This window comes from Octopus sinensis, linkage group LG25 (assembly GCF_006345805.1).
Source record: "Octopus sinensis linkage group LG25, ASM634580v1, whole genome shotgun sequence".
NCBI lineage: Eukaryota > Metazoa > Mollusca > Cephalopoda > Octopoda > Octopodidae > Octopus > Octopus sinensis.
This window is the reverse complement of record NC_043021.1, coordinates 12,425,965-12,447,344: the sequence shown is the minus strand read 5'-3', so window position 1 is coordinate 12,447,344 and position 21,380 is coordinate 12,425,965. Positions and strand designations below refer to the sequence as shown.

The window sequence follows — 21,380 nt, the reverse complement described above, 5'->3', positions numbered from 1 at the left end:
CTGAACTTGAAACCATATGGCTAGGAAACAAACTTCTCAATCACACAACCACACCTTCATCATACACCACTAAACTGGAAAAATCCAATTTATATAAATAGTGTTCAGTTGATTGTTAGATCAATGACTGAATTATTGATACATTGAGCAAAGCCAAAAACGGATAATGTAAATTTATTTTAGAGTGTATCTAATCCTCATCATCATTGTTTAACATCCACTTTTCCATGCTGGCATGAATCAGATGGAATTTGTTGAGGTAAATTTTCTATGGGTTAATGTCTTCCTGCTGCTAAACCTCACCTGTCTCCAAATAATATAATATTTCTTATTTCTTTATTGCCCACAATGGGCTAAACATAGATGGGACAAAGAAGGACAGACAAAGGGATTAAGTCAATTACATCGACCCCAGTGCGTAACTGGTACTTAATTTATCAACCCTGAAATGACGAAAGGCAAAGTCGACCTTAGCAAAATTTGAACTCAGAACGTAATGGCAGACGAAACACCGCTACGCATTTTGCCTGGTGTGCTAACGTTTCTGCCAGCTCGCTGCCTTCTAATATAATATTTCTGCATGGCCAGACACGTTTCCACAGCAAATTGGAAATGAAGGATACTGCTTGTATGATGGTGACATTTGTTTACATCTATCAGATGAAGTCAAGTAAAGGAGACAGCAACACACATACACATGCATATATGTGTATATGATGGGTTTATTACAGTTTCTATCTATTAATTATCTATCAAGTCCACTCTCAAAGCTTTAGTTTGGCCCGAAGGTCCAGCTGTGCCATATAGAAAGCACATGATCCACTCTGTCAGGTGGTTGGTGTTAAGAAGGGCATCTAGCTGTAAAAACCATGCCAAAGCAGCCCTTGCTAGCAGTGCTTCTGCCACGTAAAAAGCACCCAAGGCCACTCTGTAAAGTGGTTGGCATTAGGAAGGGCATATAGCCATAATACCCATGCCAAAACAGATCTCATCGAGTGTTGGTACAAGATAAAAAACACTCAGTCTACATTGAAAGGTGGTTGGCATTAGGAAGGGCATCTGGCCATAAAAACCATACCTGAGCAGACAGTGGAGCTTGGTGTAGTCTCCTGGCCCTGCCAGCTCCTATCAAACTGTCTAACCCATGCCTGCATGAAAAACAGATGTTAAACGAAGATGAAGACAACGATGACGATGATAATCATGATGGAGTGAAAATGAACTCCCATGGAGTTAAAATGAACCTGAAACCTTGTGATTGGCAAGCAAACTTCTTACCGCACAGCCAGGCCTAATGTACAAGGTATAAGTTTTACTCGCTTATCAAATGACACAACAAGAGGATGAAGGCTTCATGTGGGTTGCTTCTTGTAAGCTAGTGATATCTGTAGAAAGCTCATCTTTTCAAAAAAGGTAAATAAGTGCTTCTAAGTGTGTGCACTAAATTCACCTCGGTTTGTATCTAATTTCTTGTTGATCAAGTTCCCATAAAGGAAAAAAAAAAAAAAGAAACTCAACACAGACTTCTCATGAATGAAAAGAGGAGGTAGGTAGGTGAGACAGATTTTGAAGGTGAAATTAACACAAATGTTTCTACTGTTTAAGGAACAAGGAAATTAAATATAGAATGATTTGTATTGTGTGTGTGTGTGTAATGTACACCCAGATATATATTTACATACATGTATGCATACACATATTCATATCTATACATACACACATACATACATAAATACATACATACATACATATATATATATACACATACATATATATATATGTGTGTGTGTGTGTGTGTATAAATATACGTATGTATTTCTGTATGTATGTATATATATATATATATATTGGGTTGTCTCATACATAATGGAGTTTTTTCAATTGCACTAAAAGTCAGAGGGGGATGGGATAAACTACCTGCATCAACTTGCTACAAAAGCAGGTAGTAATTTTACCTTGAGCAAAGTGTAAGTTTTGAAGAGTTCAGTTTGATTTCAACAGTTATTTTTTTCAAAGCTATAATGGAAGTGACAAAGGAGCATATTTAGCATATTTTGCTTTATGAGTTCAATAAAGGCAACAACACAATGGAAAATATGAGGAATATTAATGCAGTATATGGGGTTCGAACAATAAGCATAAGCCAGTGTCAACAATGGTTCCAGAAATTCTGAGCCAGAAACTACAGCCTAGAAGACAAGCCTCCTCTTGGAAGATCTGTAGAGCTCGACAAGGATGTCCTGCAAACCCTGGTAGAAAAAAAATGCCATCGTAACTGTTGAGGAAGTAGCAGAGAAGCTAGGATTTGGTCATTCAACCATTCATCGATACCGGTGTTCCATCGAAACGTCAGCAAATTGTGTCAATGGGTTCTTCACAAACAAAGTCTAATCATGCACAGTGAGTGAATGTGTGCTCTTCTTTGCTGCCACATCTCAGGAATGAAGCTTGTTTGGACCAAATAGTGACTGGTGACGAGAAATGGGTTCTCTATAAAACACCGGCACCCCGGGTTAAAGAAGGTCTTCACTAATGTAAGGTGTTGTTATCTGTTTTGGTGGGATGTGAAAGGTTTAGTCCATTTTGAACTTTTAAACCTAAACCAAATGATAACAAAGGAGATCTACTGGAAGCAGCTTGAGTTGCTTAAGTCAGTGCTAGAAGAAAAATGACCATCTTTGGTTTCAAGACGAAAGGTGTTCTTCCATGAGGATAATGCTTGGCCGCATACACTGAGGATGACATTCCAGAGGCTGGAGCAATTTGAATGGGAAACAATGCCCCACCCACCATATTTGCTGAACATTGCCCCATCTGACTATCACTTATTCTGCACTCTTCAAAATCATTTGGATGGAAAAAATATGAATTCTGTAGATGAAGTCAGAACAGTACTGGAGGAGTATTTTTCATCACAGATAATTGAATTTTGGAAGAGGAGCCTTGCAAGTCTACCAGATAGATGGAAGAGCATTGTAGAAAATGAAGGAGAGTATATTTTAGATTAAAAAAGGAACTTTATCTTAATTTTGAAAAATAAGAGAAGTATAACCCCCAACCCCGCGTTATTTACGGGATGACCCAATATATATATATATATATATTGTCTATTCTCATATTATGTGACTTTTTTTCCATCTAACCTTTCCTTACATGGAAAGAACAGTTATATGATAAGGATATAGGAGTGGAATGTTAGACTGGATTCTGAGTTGAAAAACTATAGTAAAATGCATTGTACCAAAGCATACTATTCAACACTCACTAACACACACACACACACACACACACACACACAGTATGTGCGCTTATGTAGGTCATGTGTGTGTGTATGTGTGTGTACAATACAACCAATACAACAAGCAAGTGATAAATCATCTGATAAATATAGTAGAGATGTAAATATAAGGGGTACCGTGTGAGGAAGGAGAGATTGTCAGTGAGACAGAGATAAACACACACACACAGACACACACAAGAATGGCTGTGTGTGTGCAGGGGGGGGGTAAAGATGGCGGTGGTGTTGGTGTTGGTGGAGAGGAAAACAGGGAAGAAGCCTGAATGTGTGAAACTTAGTTAATTCATAAATTATCAGAGGGGGCCCCCCTGAAATGTGTGAGTTAACAAGTCGAAGCCATAAAGGTAGGGTTTGAGGATAAAAAAAAAACTATATTTAGATTACTTTCCAATATTTAATGACTTTCTGCAGAGGATGGGGAGGGGTGGCGGGTGGTGGCAGTGTCTGTGAGTGCATGCATGTATATGTGTGCGTGCGTGTATTTTACCATAGAATATAAATAATGAGAATCAGGAGAATTTGGAAACATGAAACTAAAAAACTACAAAGAAACATAAATTTAATTAGGTATGAAAAGAACAGCTATAATAATAATAATAATAATAATAATAATAATAATAGTATAAATGGCGGTGCCCCAGCATGGCCACAGCTCGTGAGCTGAAACTAGAATCAATCAATCAATAATAATAATAATAATAATCCTTTCTACTATAGGCACAAGGCCTGAAATTTAGGAGAGGGATAGTTGATTGCATCAACCCCAGTATTCAACTGGTACTTAATTTTATCAACCCTGGAATGATGAAAGGTAATGTCAATCTTGGTGGAATTTGAACTCAGAACTCAGAATATGAAGATGAATGAAATACCTATTTCTTTACTACCCACAAGGGGCTAAACACAGAGAGGCCAAACAAGAACAGACAAACAAATTAAGTCGATTACATCAACCCCAGTGCGTAACTGGTACTTATTTAATCGACCGCGAAAGGATGAAAGGCAAAGTCGACCTCAGTGGAATTTGAACTCAGAACATAAAGACAGACGAAATACCGCTAAGCATTTCACCCGGCGTGCTAATGTTTTTGCCAGCTCGCCACTTTTATAGTAATAATAATAATAGTGATAATAATAAAAATCCTTTCTACTATAAGCATAAGGCCTGATATTTCGGGGGAAGGGGGCTAATTGTTTACATTGACTCCAGTGCGTGATTAGTACTTATTTTGTTGACCCTGAAATGATGAAAGGCAAAGCTGACCTCGGTGGAATTTGAACTCAGAATGTAAAGATGGATGAAATGCTGCTAAGCATTCTACCTAGCATAGACACGATTCTGTCTGTTGTCGCCTTAATAAATAATGATGATAATAATAATAATAATAATAATAATAATAATAATAATAATAATCCTTTTTTCTGGAGGCACAAGCCTCAAATTTGATGGGGGAGGGGAGACTAGTTGATTATACTGACTCCAGTGTTACACTGGTACTTAATTTATTGACCCTGAAAGGATGAAAGGCAAAGCTGACCTCGGCAGAATTTGAACTCAGAACGTTGTGGCAGACAAAATACCGCTAAGCATTTTGCCTGGTGTGCTAACGTTTCTGCCAGATTGCCACCTTGAATAATGATGATAATCGTCCTTTCTACTATAGACACAAGACCTGAAATTTTGGAGGAATTGCCAGAGAGATAAGCTAGAGGTAGTAGATAGCTTCCGGTATCTAGGTGACCAGGTGAGTAGTGGAGGTGGATGTTCTGGGAGCATAGCTGTGAGAATAAGATTAGGCTGGGCAAAATTCAGAGAGCTCCTACCCCTGCTGGCAATAAAGGGCTGCTCTCTCAGCGTTAAAAGCAGTTTGTTTGATGCCTGTGTGCAAACAGCTATGCTGCATGGCTGTGAAACATGGGCTATAACAGGTGAGGACATGTGTAGGCTTGACAGGAATGAAGCCAGTATGCTTTGCTGGATGTGCAATGTCAGTGTACACGTTCGACAGAGTTTAAGCATCTTGAGAGAAATGTTAGACATAAGAGGAATCAGATCAGGTGTGCAAGAGAGATGACTGTGCTGGTATGGTCATGTGATGTGTATGGATGAGAACAGTTCTAACTGTGGAGGGAATCTGAGGCAGATGTACCCAGGAAGACATGGGACGAGGTGGTGAAGCATGATCTTTGAACTTTGAGCCTCACAGAGTCAATGACTAGTGACTGAGACCTTTGGCGATGTGCTGTGCTTGAGAGAACCTGTCAAGCCAAGTGGACTTGTGCTGGTGGCATGTAAAGAATCAACTTTTGAATGTTGGGCCTCACAGAGACAAAGTGGCTGAGTTCCTTTTGAGTGTTGGGCCTCATGGAGGCAAGGTGGCTGAGTTCCTTTCAAGTGTTGACCCTCATGGAGTGAAGTGGCCAAGTTCCTTTCAAGTGTTGGGCCTCATGGAGGCAATGACCAAGACCCTTGGCATTATGTTGTGCTCAAGACGACTCATCAAGCTGAGCAAAATCGCAATTGTGGCAGATACAAATTGGCACCTGTGCTGGTGGAATGTAAATGCACCCTGGTGTCACACAAATGGCACTTGTGCCGGTGGTACATGAAAGAACCCATTAACTCTTGGAGTGGTTGGTGTTAGGAAGGGCATCCAGCCGTAGAAAACCATACCAAATCAGACTGGAGTCTGGTGCTGTCTTTCAGCGTGCCAGCTCAATCAAACTGTCCAATTCATGCCAGCATGGACAACGGATGTTAAATGAGGATGATGATGGGACTAGTCAATTACACTGACCCCAGTACTTAACTGGTACTTCATTTATCAACTGCAAAATGATGAAAGCAAAGTTTACTTCAGCAGGAACACTTTGGCTAGTATCTATAGAACAACATAACTCACCTGCCTATACCACAAAAAACTATCTGTCTACACCACAACATATCTCACCTGTCTATACAATAGTATACCTTACCTGTCTATACACTAACATGCTTCACCTGTTTAAACAACATACCTCACCTGTCTATACAATAATATACTTCACCTGCCTATACTATAATATACCTAACCTGTCTACACCACAACAACATACCTCACTTGATACAATAACATGCCTTACCTGTCTATATTGCAACATGTCTCACCTGCCTATACCACAACATACCTCACCTATCTATACTGCAACAACATACTTCACCTGTCTATATTACAACATATTTCACCTATCTATACCACAACAGCATACCTCACCTATCTTTACCACAACAGCATACCTCACCTGTCTATAGGTTAAGACAGGTAAGGTATCTTGTCTGCAACAAGATACCTTATCTGTCTATACTAAAACACATCTCACCTCTTGATATGGCAACAGAATAATTCACCTCACCTGTCGATACCACAACATACCTCACCTGCCCATACTGAAACACATCTTACCTCTTTACACATAACAGTATAATTCACCTATCTACACCACAACATACCTCACCTGTCCATACTGTAATACACCTTACCTCTTTACACCACAACAGCATAACTCACCTATCTATACCACAACATATCTCACCTGTCGATATCACAATAACATACTTCACTTCTTGGTAGCATATCAACACACTTTACCTATCTAATGACAAATATATTAATAACCCACTTCTGAATTCACCTCACCTGCCACCAGTCTCAGGGTGATACAGGCATAGCCCATTTACCTGTGACTAAATGATTAAAAAAAACTCCCCAAGAGACTAAATGCTGAACAGTAGCTTTGATGAAAGAATGTTTTGAATACGAGATGAAAGAACTGGATTCACATTTGTTTGTTTGTTTCGTTAGCATTAAGACAAAAATCTGGGTTCTTCCAGGTGTGAGGATTCTACTGTCATCATCATCGTCATCGCTGTTGTTGTATATAGAATGCTTTTCTTTATTCTTTTCTTTTTCTTTTTCTAGTCAAAGTCGCCTTTGAAGAGCAATGCCCAGTGCATCCTCATAAAATATGGAAATACGGAAAGGTGCAGGCATGGCCGTGCAGTTAAGAAGTTCAGTTTGCAGCCATGAAGTTCCTGGTTCAGTCCCACATTGTGAGACTTAGGAAAAGTGTCTTCTACTAAAGCCTTCGCCTTGGACTGACCAACACTTTATGAATGAATTTGATGGACAGAAACTGATGCCAAGCTGTATTGGCCTTTACCTTTCTCTCAGACAACATTGGTGGCATGGAGAGTGGAGGCTGCTATGCATGAGTGACTGCTGGTCTTCCATAAACAACCTTGCCCGGACTTGTGCCTTGGAGGGGAACTTTCTAGGTGCAATCCCAAAGTCTTGGGGGGTCAATTTGTTCAACTAAAGGCAGTGCTCCAGCATGGCCACAGTCAAATGACTGAAACAAGTGATAGAGTATTAATAAAGTGGTGTTTGGAACATAAATAAACATGAAATTTTAATTTAGATCATGCTAAAACAGGAAGTTTACATTATATGACTAAGGAGCAGTCTCAGGTGGGTTGGCATCAAGAGGGTTAAGGATATGACTTCAGGTAAGATTTGGCTGCTATTTCTAGGACATTGAGCAACCATGTAGAGGTCGACTCATCGTGGGCAGCCATGTTGCTCTGTAAGGCATGTTAGGAAGAGGGCATGATGGGAACAGCTTAATGTATTGAGCTGTATTCAACAAAGCATAATCTGAATGGCTACGTATTCTGACTTCATGTAAGAATTAACAATTTCATATTTAGAGATACATGTATTGGTGTATGTGCGTGTGTATAATATATATATTACAATATATATATATATATATATATATATATATACACACACACACACACATAGATATATGTATGTATGTATGTATATATATATATATATAATATATATATATATATATATATATATACGCACACATGTTCAAATAGAATTATAGTGAACATATATATATATAGATACATACATACATAAATACACACATACATACATGTATACAAACACAGAGAATTACACACACACACACACACACACACAGACATACACGTGTTCAAACAGAGTTATAGTACACACAGATAGATAGATAGATACATACATATATGTATACGTACACAGAGAATTACACAAACACACAGACACACACACATATATGTTCAAAGAGAATTATAGATAAACTGCAGAATCTCTCTCTATATCGGGCTAGCTTATATGTTTATCATTAACCCAAATTTTAAAATCGCTTCCTGAATGGGAAAAACATTGGTAAAAATACCATATCTACACACCAACAGAAAACAGAACCAGGTAAAACATGGTAATAAAAATAGGCTGCTTCACTAAAGTAGATTAGTTTTTATTTTGCTTATTCTATTCATTTTATCTCCTAAATTACAGATGTGTTTTTAACAGCAAGGTGCGAAATACTTCAAAGTGAAATATATATATTCTTTTTTTTTTTGCAAACCAGATGAAAAATCTCAAAGGGAAAAAGAATAAAATATATGGAAGACGAAAGATGTATAATATTGTTGGTTGGTATTGATTCCTTATGACTAGGTACCACCAGGATAATGACGCTGGCTGTGAAGAATATATAGTTAATGGAAGCAATCCTAGTATATACAAGCATACACAAAATGTATATGTGTGTACATATTTGAGTGCGCATGTGTGTATGTATATAAATATAAATATATATATGTATATATATATTTAACAGCTTTTGTTAAAATTATTTGATACAGTTTTACCAAGTATAAAAAAGATTTCTTTAAAAAAATTATTAAAAAAACAAAAAGTTGTAAATTCTTTATCAGAGAATCACTAATCTTTTTGGAGGAAGTTTCTTTCTAGTGTGTGTGAGGGCTTTCAATTATCTTTTCAAAATTGTATCATCAGCATCATCATTTAACGTCCGCTTTCCATGCTAGCATGGGTTGGATGGTTTGACTGTGGGCTGGCGAACCAGATGGCTGCACCAGGCTCCAGTCTTGATCTGGCAGTGTTTCTACAGCTGGATGCCCTTCCTAATGCCAACCACTCCAAGAGTGTAGTGGGTGCTTTTACGTGCCACCAGCACGGGGGCCAGTCAGGCGGTACTGGCAACAACCTCGCTTGAATTTTTTACACATGCCAACGGCACAGGTGCCAGTAAGGCGATGCTGGTAACGATCCCGCTCGAATGGTGCCCTTTTACATGCCACCGGCACGGAAGCCAGTTAGTCGCTCTGTCACCGATCACGCTTGTATGGTGCTCGTGCCCGTCATCAAATTTCACTTTGATTTTGATTTCGATTTCACTTGCCTCAACAGGTCTTCGCAAGCAGAGTTTAGTGTCCAAAGAAGGAAAAGGTACGCATATATATATATATATACATACATACATATACACATATATATATATATATATATATGTACATATGTATGTATGTATCATCATCATCATCATCAGCGTTTAACGTCCGATTTCCATGCTGGCATGGGTTGGATGATTTTGACTGAAGGCTGACAAACCAGATGGCTGCACAAGGCTCCAATCTTGAACTGGCAGAGTTTCTACAGCAGGATATATATATATATATATATATGTGTGTGTGTGTGTGTGTGTATTATGAGCTTCACCCAAGCTTTGTAGATGTCAATAATTGTTAGCATATGAAATACTTTTTGGCTTTGCAGAGAAGAGGAAAATGAATTAAAGTGATGCTATATAGTCCCTGGGGCCTAGAACTAACATCTGTTTTGTATATAATTTAAATATAACTAACCCTCATCTTCTCGAGGACCGTTCAACATTTCTACTGATGATGCCAGGAGAAAATGCACCAAGTGCACTCTGTAATGCGGGTGAAGATAGGAAGGACATTTTATCAGAAATTGGAACAAATGACATGTAAGGGTAGCAGTCTATGAGAGCAGTGGCTCCCAATAACAGAGGATTCAGACCACGATGGCCCATCAACCCCAAGCCAGCACGGCAAGCAGATGAAATAGAATATTATAAATTATGCTAGTCATACATATGTGAAGGTGCATGGCTCCGTAGTTAGAGGATTGGGCTTACAACTGTAAGCTTTTAAGTTCGATTCCTGGATGGATTATGTGTTGTGTTCTTGAGCAAGACATCTTATTTTATGTTGCTCCAGTTCATTCATTTGTAGAAATGAGTTGTGACATCACTGGTGCCAAGCTGCATTGGCCTTTGCCTTTCCCTTGGACAACATTCGTGGCATGGAGAAGGGAGGCTGGTATGCATGGCACCAGCATGTCAAAGAATAAACCCAACATTTCCTCTGCATCTTGTAAAAGGCGACCAAAAGAGGCTGAGGTAGGATTTGAACACTGACCTTGTAAAACCCTCACAAGCAACGACTACTCAAAACAGACCAATGGGTTGAAGGGTTGTTGCCTGAGTGGCGAAAAGGCGTTATCAGCCAGGAATAGTAGGGATCAACAACAAATGGTGGATGCAGTGACACACTGTTACAGCGCATGCTCTCATACTACTACTACTACTACTACTGTTACTACTACTACCACCACCACCACCACCACCACCACCACCACCACCACCACCATCAGCACTACTACTACTACTACTACTACTACTACTACTACTGCTGCTGTTTCCACAGCACATTTTCTCTCTGGAACTTTCTCTCTGCTCATTTCCCTCCTGCAGGTGTTGGCCTACAACACTTGAAACGGAACATTAATAGCACTGAGGTCACCAGCCTTGGAGGGTCTGCGACGGTCACGGACGACACCCCTTCTTCCAGAAGGGGTATTGCATTCCAGCCTTATAAAATCCTCACCAGCAACGACAACCCAAACAGACCCATGGGTTTGAGGATTGTCACCCGAGTAGTGCAAAAGTGTCATCTGCCAGGAGTAGTAGGGTACCACCAACAACTGGTGGATGCACCGATGAGCTGTAAACAGGGCATGATTCCATACTACCACTACTTGATTTTTACCAAAATAAAATCAACATCATCAACAACAACAACAATGTAGCTGTGGTGTATTCTATTCATCTATTTGCCTGGGTGTGTGTTTAAGAAGCTTACTTTCAAACCATGTGGTTCTGGTTTCAATTCCACTTAACAGCACCTTTGACAAGTATCTTCTACCATAGCCCCCAGGGTGAACCAATGCATTGCAAGTGAATGTGCATGATGGAAACCGTGTGGAATCCCACCCATTATCTATTGATCCTGTAGAAGAGCATCTGCTCAAAATATAAATGACTTCTTTCAATTTATCCTGAGCATAAACCTAATACACTTCGTTTTTTTAACTTTGTCTTTGTGTTATTTATATGTATGTATTTGTGTGTGTGTGTGTGTCTGTGTGTGTGTGTGTGTGTGTGTGTGTGTCATTGTGTTTGTCTTTCTGCCAAAACACACACACACACACATTGCTTGACAACTGGTGTTTGTTTACATGCCTGTAAACCTAACAGTTCAGCAAAAGGAGATGGATAGAGTAAGTACCAGGCTTAAAAAACATGCACTGACATTGATTTGTTCGACTAAAATCCTTCAAGGTGGTGGCCACAGCTTGGCCGCAGTCCAATCCCCATCGTCCGTATCATCCTCACCACCACCACCACCACCACTACCACCACCACTCCCTTGATTAACTAGAGTAGTACATAAAGCTGACAGGCAGTAGTAGTAGTAGTAGTAGTAGTGGCTTTACAATATAATCGACTTCCAAAAAATAAATAAATAAATAAATAAATAAAACTACAAAACAAATCAAATGGAATCAGAATCGGAATTGCAGTAAATCAAATGAAGATCAAGAAAATAAATAAATAAATCAAATGAAACAGAATAAAAAAAAAAAAAATAATAATAATCGAAAAAAAAAAACCGCACGAAACATAAAACAACATAATATGATATAATGCAATCAGGCAGCAAGCTGTCAGAATCGTTAGAACGCCAGGCAAAATGCTTGGCGGCATTTCATTTACCGCTATGCTCTGAGTTCAAATTCCACCGAAGTCGACTTTGAATTTCATCCTTTTGGGGGTCTATGAAATATAAGTACCAGTTGAACACTGGGGTTGTTATAATGGACTTAACACCTTCCGTCATTGAAATTGCTGGCCTTGTGTCAAAATTCGAAACCAATAGGATATAATGAGGCAGGGAGCTGGTAGAATTGTTAGCCCACTGGGCAAAATGCTTGGTGGCATTTCATATGTCTTTACATTCTGAGTTCAAACTCTGCTGAGGTCAACTTTGCCTTTCATCCTTTTAGGGTTGATAAAATAACTACCAGTTGACTACTGGGGTATCAATGTCAGTGCATATTTCTTAAGCCTAGTACTTATTCTATCAGTCTCTTTAGCCGAACCACTAAGTTACGGGGACGTAAACACACCAGCATCAGTTGTCAAGCAATGGTGGAGCGGACAATCACAGACACACAAACATATACACACACATATATACGATAGGTCTCTTTCAGTTTCCGTCTACCAAATCCACTCACAAAGCTTTAGTCGGCCTGAAGCTATAGTAGAAGACACTTGCCCAAGATGCCATACAATGTGACTGAACCTGGAACCATGTGGTTTGTAAGCAAGCTACTTACCACACAGCCACTCCTACACATATGTCTTAGGGAAACTTCGAACTTAGGTTCTCATTCCTAAGGTATTTTTACATATTATTATTATTCAGGTCACTGCCTGCAATCAAACTCGGAATCTTGGGGTTAGTAGCCTGTGCTCTTAACCACTACGCCATATGCCCATGGGCATCAATATATAATACAACAGAATAAGGTGGCAAGCTGATAAAATTGTAAGAACTCTTGGCAAAACGCTTAGCAGCATTTCATCTGTCTTTACGTTCTGAGTTCAAATTCTGCCGATTGTTAATTTTGCCTTTCATCCTTTTAGGGTTGATAAAATAAGTACCAGTTGAGCACTTGGGTTGTTATAATCAACTTACACCCTCCCCTGAAATTGCTGGCCTTGTGCCAAAATTTGAAATCAATATGATGTAATATAATGTAATATAATACAAAATAATAGTTATTACTCTGAAAGCTTTGCACTTGCCAATAATTAGAGATGTTTTTTCACAGAAAATATATAAACTCAGCAACGAAATTTGCAATAATCTCTAAAAATGGCTAAAGGTATTTTGTTTTGGCATCAAATAAAATAAATAAAATCTTTAAAAAATAATAAAAATTAAATCAAACGCTACAGTTTATTGTTTTGATTTGGGTGTCTTTTTGTTCTTTGCTGTTTTTTGTTTCTGTTTTTGCTTTTTTGTTTTTAATCTTTGTTGTTTTTTTTTCTTTTACTGAACCGTGAATTTTTCCGAAAAATGTTCTGTACTGCATAATACAAACATAAACAAACAAACAAACAAACGTGCATATGTAAACAAACAAACAAACACACTATGCAAAACAATGTGCTGCTGCTGCTGATGTTGCTGGTGCTGTTGCTGTTTTGGTTGTTGTTGTTGTTGATGAGGATGGTGAGGAGATGGAGGAGGAGGAGGAAGAGAAAGAGGGTGATGATGATGAGGAGGAGGAGGAGGAAGAGAAAGAGGATGATGATGATGAGGAGGAGGAGGAAGAGAAAGGTGATGATGGTGATGAGGAGGAGGAGGAAGAGAAAGAGGATGATGATGAGGAGGAGGAGAAAGAGAAAGAGGATGATGAGGAGGAAGAGGAGGAGATGGGTGATGATGATGATGACGACCATGATAACAATGATGATAATGGTGGCGGCGGCAGTGGTGGTGATGGTGATGACGATGGTGTTTATAATGATGATGAAGATAATGATGGTGATGATGATGATGATGATGACAGTGATACTGATGGTACAAGAGGAAGGATAGTGGTGTTGGTAACAATGAGGGCAACAACGATGAACAGCAGCAATAATAGTTCGTTAGTTAGTAACAACAGTACAAGCAGCAGTAGTAGTAGTAGTAGTAGTAGTAGTAGTAGCAGCATGTATGAATGAGCCTGAGAGAGAGAGAGAGAGAGGGGAGATAGAGGAGTCGGGGGGAGGGAGCATGTGGTGGTAGTGGTGGTAGTGGTGGTAGTGGTGGTGGTGGTGGTGGGGTGGGGGAAGAGTAGGTATAAAAACAACACAGACATTCTGGCAAGCAGCAAATGCAGAAACCAGGTTGGTTCCACTTCAACATCCTAGTTTTAACACTTTTATTGATTTTGCTCATGACAACAACATCAACAGCAGCAACAACAACAACAGCAGCAATAACAACAGCAACAACAACAAGAACTACAGCTACAACAGCAAAAAAAAAAAACCACAACCACAACAATAACAACCACAACAGGTGAACAGAGAGTTAAGACTGATGTAAAATAATCCAGGCTTTAGGTCACTAGAGGAGGGCTATAGGAACTATTTTGATGGAAGAGAGAGCGCGGAACAGAACGAAACGGAACGGAGAGAAATGGTGGTAGCATGTGGTGGAGCCTGATCTTGTTGTTGTCGATGTTGTTCTTACTAGTTTGCTGGAAACGGATTTGATTCGATTTGAAAAATTTCCTCCTGATGTGTACAGATTTATTTGCAATTAAAATTGACTGGCATGTAAATAAATATTTTGCAAATAAAACAGCACGATATCTCCCCCCCACACACACATGTATATATGCGTGCGTGTGTGTATGTGTGTGTAAATATGCATGCACGTGTGTACATGTGTGTGCGCGTGCGTGTGTGTGTGCAAGTGTATAAACGGGGAGACAGATTGGTGAATGTTTGTGTTTACAGAGGGAAACAGGAATCGATGCATGTGGCAATGCATGTCGCAATGCATGTGGCAATGCATGTGCTCTTTATTAGTAGTCGAAGCTTTTTATATGCGTGTATGTATGCGTATGAGTGTGAGTGTGTGAGTGCACACAAACAGATATACATGCAAATATATATATATGTATATATATATAAAAAAATTAAAAAAATGTAGATGCATATGTATATATGCATATATACCCATATATATATATATATATATGGTGTATATATATGTGTTTGTGAGTGTGCGTATATATATATATATATATATAAATATATATATATATATATATATATATATTGTTTTATTCATTTTTGGGTTTCAGCTATTTGACTGCAGCCATGCTGGAGCACTGCCTTTATTCTAACAAATCGACTGCAGGACTTATTCTTTGTAAAACTAGCACTGATTCTATTGGTCACTTTTGCTGAACCGCTAAGTTATGGAGACGTAAACACAGCAGCATCGGTTGTCAAGCGATGGTGAGGGGGGACAAATACAGACACACACACACACACATATATATATGACGTGCTTCGTTCAGTTTCTGCCTACCAAATCCACTTACAAGGCTTTGGTCAGCCCGAGGCTAAAACAGAAGAAACTTGGCCAAGATGCCACACAGTGGGAGTGAATCTGGAACCATGTGCTTGGTAAGCAAGCCACTTACCACACAGCCAATCCTGCGCCTATGTGCATGAGTGTGAGTATAAGTGTGTGTGTGTGAGTATATCCACACATAGTGCTCTTTACCATTAAGCTAAGTGATATATATATATACATATATCTATCTATATATATGTGTATGTGTGTGTATATATATATATAGGACTAACTAAGTGCACTGAACCTGAAAAATTGCTTGGAAACTCAAAGCATGTTTTATAAATCTGCCAGGTTATTGTGTTCCCATGGCATGAAACTGTTAGCAGTTCTTACTTAAAATACAGTGTACATTAAACGATATTCATCTCTGACTGGATGGAGTACATTTTTTTTATAGATCCTACATCTAATGGAACAATAAATTAATATATATATATATATATATATATATATATATGTATGTATATATATATATATATATATATACAACTAAAAAACCTTTATTACTTCTAATCTTATAGCAGTTAGATACACCCATAGCTTGGTCAGTCAGCGGTTGGACTTCACAACCTCATATGTTCTTAAAATTTAAATCTACATCTTTATCTGTATATCTACCTTCTCTATAATGTTACTACTTGATTTGAAAGCTTTTGTATTAATGGAAAACCTATATAATTGGCTGATGAGCACTCAGCATCTTAAATCCGCTGTAATACATACAACTTTTAATAAAATAATGTAGTGCGAAACAATTGTACCGAATTACCGGAGTCATTCTTGTTGCTTATTTTGATTATAATCACCCCGAAAATTTTTATGGCTAACACCATACAAAATTCTGGTGCATCTAAATTAAGTACCATATTCATTTGAATCTAAATTGTTGCTGAACTTATATATATATATATATATATATATATATATATGTATATATATAGAATAAGCAAAGAATGGAGTTGTTGGTATCACATGTTTTGTATGACAGGAGATAATCTTCTGGATTTTCAGTTTGTGTGAGATGAATATTACTACTTAAGAAATTTTCCATCCTATACATTCTGATAGCTGGCATCCTTGCAATAGTGCTACCAGAAGTAATCAACCTGGATTCTTGGAACCCCCTCTCATTGACAATATACATGCAAACATACATACATACATACATACACATACATACATATATATATAGGCATAGGAGTGGCTGTGTGGTAAGTAACTTGCTTACCAACCATATGGTTCCGGGTTCAGTCACCCTGCGTGGCACCTTACGCAAGTGTCTTCTATTATAGCCTTTGGGCTAACCAAAGCCTTGTGAGTGGATTTGGTAGGCGGAAACTGAAAGAAGCCCATTGTACATATATGTGTATGTATAAATGTATGTGTCTGTGTTTGTTGCCCTAGCATCGCTTGACAACCGATGTTGGTGTGTTTATGTCCCTGTAACTTAGCAGTTTGGCAAAATAGATCGATAGAATAAGTACTAGGCTTATAAAGAATAAGTCCTGGGGTTGATTTGTTTGACTAAAGGTGGTGCTCCAGCATGACCGCAGCCAAATGACTGAAACAAATAAAAGAATAAAAGAATATATATTGGCTTCAAATTTTGGCACAAGGCCAGCAAGTTCAGGGGAGAGTGGTAAGTCAATTACATCGATCCCCAGTATTCAACTGGTACTTATTTTACCGACCCTGAAAGGATGAAAGGCAAATCAACTTCAGTAGGATTTGAACTCAAAATACAAAGACGGACAAAATGCTGCCAAGCATTTTGCCTGGCATGCTAATGATTCCGCAGCTTGCCACCTTATGTACGTACATGTATTACAATGATAGCTATATCGAGAGAGGGAGAGAGAGAGAGAGAGTGACAGACAGACAGACTTTCTGTAATTGTACTTGTAATTTTGCAGTTCATCATTATCGTCAGCACTGTCTTAATGTCCACTTTTCCATGCAAGCATGGGTCAGATTTTCTATAGCTGGGTGCTTTTCCTGTCACCAACTGATAACTTTTTTTCCAAGCAAAGCAATATTCCCGAGGATGGATATGCTTCTATGGAAGATTAGAAATGAGCGACACTGCTTGTACAACTGTGATGCTTGTTTACAACCATCACACGATATGAAGACGACGAGACACTAACACACACACATGTATATGAAGAGTTTCTATCAGTTTTCATCTACCGAATCCACTCACAAGGCTCCCATAGACCCAGAACCAAGCAGAAAACACATGCCCAAGATGCCATGTGTTTTCAATTAAGGTATTTGAAACCGTGGATAATCTACTATAATAATATTCTTGTGTATTTCTCCATCACAACATATGAATGAGAAAGGAAGAGGAGAGAGATGAATAAGGAAGGAAGGGGTGATGGCAAACTTGGTAGTGGAATGATGGAAGTGCTACAGTGAAAAAAAAAATCAAACAGAGTTTCAACTCTGCATACTCTCTCTTTTACTTGTTTCAGTCATTTGACAGCAGCCATGCTGGAGCACCACCTTTAGTCGAACAAATCAACCCCAGGACTTCTTTGTATTCTTTGTATGCCTAGTACTTATTCTATCGGTCTCTTTTATCAAACCGCTAAGTTACGGGGATGTAAACACACCAGTAACAGTTGTCAAGCGATGTTGGGGGGGGGGGGAACAAACACAGACATACAAACACACATATATATATACATATGCACATATATACGACGGGCTTCTTTCAGTTTCCATCTACCAAATCCACTCACAAGGTTTTGGTCGGCCCAAGGCTATAGTAGAAGACACTTGCCCAAGGTGCCACGCAGTGGGACTGAACCCAGAACCATGTGGTTGGTAAGCAAGCTACTTACCACACAGCCACTTCATGGGGGCCGGGGGCCGGTTTCGGTACCTTTGGTTACCCTCGTATAAGAGGGGCATGCGTGAGATGGGTGAGTGCCGTGAATATATATGTGTGCGTATGAGAACATTGACAAGTGTATTAATTTAATTTATCATTATAAGTAGATATAAATTACTACAATTAGCCATCATTTTTGATGGCATGGGGCCAGCTAGTAATACTCATAACCTCAGTCGATCATGCTTGGGAATCCAGCAGTTCTAGTTTAATGAGAGTTGCTTCTGACAGGACTTCTTGACAGAGGTGCCTGAGGGCTCTAACCATAAAAACACTCATAGGAAAAGTAAGTGGCAAAATTGGATGGATGGATATTTGAAACCAAAAGAGCAACCAGTGTCTGAAATGGGAGAACTTTCTAATGTGAAATAAATAAAAAATAATTCTATTAAGTATTCAATTTTATCCAGCTTCGTTCAAAGATGAAATCCTGCCAGAATTGAATCAGCTTCGCATCATACATCTGGGATTCAAACTAGATTGAAGAACCTGTAACCTCTGGGCCTTTTCATGCTCACTGAGAAACTTCAGCCTCTGACCCACAGACATGGTGTCTCCTCTCCTCTCTCTCTCTGGCTTTTCTACCATTATTACAACTACAAAAGCTTTTTGCTCTCCTCTTCAGAGTGAGCAGTTGCTTGGTTTGGCTTCCATTCCGACACTTCCCCAAGTCATTCATCTCCCTTCCTTACGTCAATCAAACCGTGTCCATCACCACTAACACCACCATCTTCACCACCAGACTTCATTGCCACCACCTCACCGATTCCACCATCACCCCACCACCACTGGCATCACTGCTACACCATCATCACCACTTGTAGTGCCACTTCTGCTTCAGCTGCACAGCACTGCAACCAAAACCACCACCACCTCTGCTGTGCACTGTCACTACACCACCACCTCTGCAGCTACTATTACCCTTACAATCACCATCACCACAACCACTGCTGTTATATCTGCTGCTGCTGCTACTACTACTACTACTACTACCTTCACCACCACCACAACCCCCTTTGCTGCCACTGCCACCACCACAACAACCACCACTAACACCTTTGCCATCACCACCAGCACCAGCACCAGCACCAGCACCACCAGCACCACCACCATCCTTACAACACTAAACCACTATTCCTACTCACTCTTTTTAAGAACACCAGTAATGCAGAATTGCTTCCCTACACATTTTTCCTTTCCTTTTTTTATTCATTAATTTTAATTTTTCAGCAGCTGTCTGTTTGCAAGTGCTCAAGAGGAAACACAAAACACATCGCTCTCACCAGAGTCTCCGTGAAGAGCACCAGCACAACCCCTTCCTCCAGACCAAAACATAAAAATGATAGTACTGTGTTTCAATAAAAAAATGAACTTTTGCTTAAAAGAGAAGGACAAAACTCTGTTTCGTTGACTATAATATATGATATTTATTGTAATGTTTTTAACATTTTAGCATTCAAACCAGACCCATCCAGTCCAAATATTCTATCTGCCTTATTTTCAAACTGGCCAGATCCAACCTCTCACACCTGTCCTACAATATCATTCTGAAAATAAACAATCACATCACGCCTGGTTCTATAATGCATAATTAATTCAAAACAATGTGAATAAATAAGCATTTATATGTGAGATAGTAGTCTGAATGGTAAAGAGTTAAGCGTGCGAAAAAGTCATTAACCCATTTGATATCAGCCTGGCGTGAGGCTACCCTTAGTTCTATAGCTTCCTGTTTGAAAGTGACCTGCATTAAAACCTTTCATGTTAGCTTATGTTTCAAACACCATCTTAATAGGCGTTTCTATTGTTAGCACAAGGTCTGAAATTTTTCGGGGAGGGTTGCTAGTTGATAACATCGACACCAGTGCTCAACTGGTACTTGCTTTATTGACCCGGAAAAGGATGAAAGGCAAAGTCGATCTCAGCAGAAGAAATGCTGCTAAGCATTTTGCCCAATGGGCTAAGAATTCTGCCAGCTTGCTGCCTTTAAACACCATCTTAATAATCCCTTCAACTGTAGGCACAAGAACGGAAATTTTGTGGGGTAGGTTTGCTTGTTGAGTACATCAGCCTCAGTGACAACCGATACTGGTGTGTTTACATCTCCGTAACTTAGCTGTTCGGCAAAAGAGCCCAATAGAATAAGTACTAGGCTTACAAAGAATAAGTCTTGGAGTCGATTTGCTCGACTAAAGGCGGTGCCCCAGCATGGCCACAGTCAAATGACTGAAACAAGTAAAAGAGAGAGTAAAGAGTATTTCAACAGAGACATGGTAAGAAAGGGAGTTAACTCTTTTGATAGCAACCCTCCCAATACAACGCCTGGTTCTATGATACAAATGTCCTGTTTTAAAGTAACCTAAATTAAAAACCTTGCACCAGAATTTCACATTAATTTTGTTCCAAACAACAGCTTAATATTGACAAAGTTATTTCACTGCATTCTTTATTGTTTTAAAAATCAATTGAAAAATAAAAGCTGTTTTTCAACAGAAATATAGTAAAAAAAAAGGGTAAAAAATGTGTTTCCCATTTTATTTCTTACATTAATACATATAATGATTACATTGCTGCAATAAATGTAATTATATTTTTGGCATATGATAAATAGCATCTTCTTTATAGTGGCCTTATTAATTCAAAGCTACCTTTAAATTTGTGTGTGTGTTTATATTATAGATATGTACTTGTCTGAGACATGGCGAACAACAGTTAAGTCAAATAAGCAAATACAATCATTCATCAACAGATGCTTGCGTAGTATA

The 21,380-nt window shown here is 38.9% G+C and overlaps 1 protein-coding gene and 1 long non-coding RNA gene across 4 annotated transcripts in view; both read right to left on the bottom strand.

Moving 5' to 3' along the window:
• The window catches only part of LOC115224240 (NAD(+) hydrolase sarm1), a 200,610-nt gene that overhangs the window by 33,473 nt on the left and 145,757 nt on the right, over positions 1–21,380 (bottom strand). The window lies entirely within an intron of this gene.
• Positions 10,694–21,380, bottom strand: part of LOC118767962 — a 23,996-nt gene continuing 13,309 nt past the window's right edge. Inside the window, exons 3-4 of the long non-coding RNA XR_005003882.1 lie at positions 19,988–19,992; positions 10,694–10,811 (exon numbers count right to left, since the gene is read on the bottom strand). This is a non-coding gene — a long non-coding RNA (uncharacterized LOC118767962). The remainder of the gene's footprint in view (positions 10,812–19,987; positions 19,993–21,380) is intronic.